Raw genomic sequence first — 2776 nt, forward strand, 5'->3', positions numbered from 1 at the left:
CGGCCCACTGCGCCTGGGCTACACTGTGCAAACAGTTCTTGGGCTGATTTATTTCGACCAAATTAAAAAGCGATTAGCGTCCCCTGCAAGTGATTTATAGGGAGGGACGATGACCCTTGACTAAAGGCCGTTGAGCTTTAGTCTCTCTTCTGGAAGAGAGACTTCCAGAAGTCGCCGAGCTGGCTGAGAGGCGGGCGTGTCTGCTTCGGTCGGCAGGAGGACAGTGACAGCGGCCCTCCAAGACCCGCAAGCCCACACCCGAAGTGACTCTGGGGTGAAACAGCGTGCCTGCTCAGCCCACTCCATTACCAGTTGGCCCAGGGGGCTCCGTTAGCTGGTCCACAAGGACATATGTGACAGCCGCTGTCATTCTAGAAAGCTCCGGGGAGAAGAATGAGGTTCCGGCCAGGCAGGGAAAGTCCCTCTGTCACCTCTGTGCTCGCACTGTGGTGACAGCCACTTCAGAGTTCTCGCCCGCTGTGGTGTGATTCTGAATTTCCTAGAAGGGTGAAGAGCCACCAACGGATCGTGTCTGTTGTCCTCGTGTGACCCTTCCTGCTTGGTGACATCGTCCGCGATCTATTTTCAGGACAAAAATTAAAAATCGGCATCAGACAGACTCTGGTGCCCCAACACCTGAGTTTGAGTTTTGTACACACACATGCACACCTGCACATACACATGTGGACATATATATGTATTTGCACATGTGTATGTGTGGCAGCCTTGGCCAAGTCCCCTAGCCTCTCTGTACCTTGGCTTCTCTGTACATAAAACGGTTTTGTGAGGATTAAAGGAGATAATATAATTTATACGGCTCTGAGAAGAAAGCCTGACACATTGTAAACACTAGTCAGTGTTAGCTATTACCGTTTGTTCAATATGTCCAAGTTTTAAAAGGTCGGTGGCTAAAACGCAATGCCAGCTCTCTTAATGGCAATGTTTAGTCAATAATCTAAAGAGATGGGAAAGTAATTCTTCTTGGAACTCAAATAAAGGTATTGTCATTTTGAATGGGAAAACTTTGTAGGTCATGGTTATTTAATTTTTTTTTTTAAATCTGGATCTCAGGTATCTTTGTATCTTTGATCCCTACCATTTACTACAGTGCACAGTGTCTGGAATGAAACATAGGAAGGGAGGGAGGGAGGAAGGAAGGAAGGAAAGAAGGGAGAAAAAAGGAGGAAAGGAGGGAGGGAATATTAAATAACCGGCTTTATTTATATCAACTGTTGAATATTCATTAGATGCAGTGATTTATTTTTTTTTGGTTCCTACCCATCAGAAGCAGATTCAAAGCAGAACAAACGTCAAATTATTTTGCAAATAATAGATTCTCCACTGATGGGATCTGAGTGGAGCGAACATGAACCTGAACCAAACAGCTGTGTGGTGTTAGCATTCGCAAGGAAATGACACAAAGCCCGGAGCAGCTCCTTTGCCCCGCACCTCTCGGCCATCTGCGGTCGCTCTTCGCTTCCTGAACGCTCCTGTCCTTTAGGTTTGCCTGGAACTGAGGGGGCTTCCAATGGCCTGGGACTTAGTTTTAAAACTGGGATGATCCTGGTAAAGCACAGATAGAAAAATAAACAAAACCACCGGGATTTTAGGGCTTTCGGAATCATAGAGACTTTAGACATACACGTATAGACCGCCCTGACAGGGGACCATACTGCGTCCTATCAAAGGGAGCCTGCACCCAGGTGCTGCAGGGAGAAATAATCGGAATCACCTGTCCCGTAGGTAATTCTACCTTGGTTGGATAGTAAGCAAAAGTCAGATTCGATACGGTACTTTAATAACCTATTTATTTTAAAATGTGTTCCTGATTATGTCTTCTCTTTTGTTGTTAATCTCTAATGTAAGGTGTTTCATCTTTGTTTTTGATGTGAAATCCATAGAGGAAACTGCGCAAATCAAAAGACTCGGATCAATGAATTATCATAGAGTGAAGACACCTATTTAATCATGACTCAGAGAAATAATGTCTAATGGAAAAAGAACCTCCAACAGTGGAAGAATTGTCTTTTTGTTCTCTGAGACATGAATTCTCCACATCTGGACTGTGTTCCTTGAGTTACCTAAACTGATGCCTGCGACTAGCTCCCAGAACTCCAGGTAGAGCATTAAAAGAAAATGGTGCAACCTCTGGTGAGCCTTGAGAATATAAACTGCTTTTCAGTGATGGAAAACGTTACATTAATTAGCATTTTCATATAAATGTTTTTGATAAAAATAAGAGTAGACATATGACTGTGTATGTTTCCTTTCTTTTGGAAACGACGCCTGTGGGTTTATTTGGCCACAGCAGCTGTTAATTCCGGTTTGCATGGCGGTAACAGATAAACGCAGGTGGAAGGCCCTGCAGTACTGGTGATGCGGCGTTATAAACGTTGCTGACGGTGACAGCTACTTGGTCAAGTCTCGATTTTTTTAGATGATTCCTTTTTAAACAGTAAGAAACGGAGGCCATCTGACTGGAGTACATGGCAGGCTAAGGGGAGGCCTGGAGGTCCCACGCGGGCACAAAGCAATTAAGTGGAGCTCTCACTGAAACTGCTTTCTCAGCCAAGATGCAGCGTGACTGATCACAAGTCAAACCCCACACGTGTCAGACAGAGAGTCTGCAGGTAAACCTGGCCCAAGGCCACGGCCACTTCGCTTCGCTGGCTAAGTGCAGGGAAAGCCACTTAGCGGTCTGCACCGGGAGGTCTCCGGCTGCGCGTCCGCGCACGCCACGGAGCTCAGAGGGCGGAGGCCGGGCAGTCGCCCGAGC

This window comes from Pteropus alecto, unplaced genomic scaffold (assembly GCF_000325575.1).
Source record: "Pteropus alecto unplaced genomic scaffold, ASM32557v1 scaffold189, whole genome shotgun sequence".
Lineage (NCBI taxonomy): Eukaryota > Metazoa > Chordata > Mammalia > Chiroptera > Pteropodidae > Pteropus > Pteropus alecto.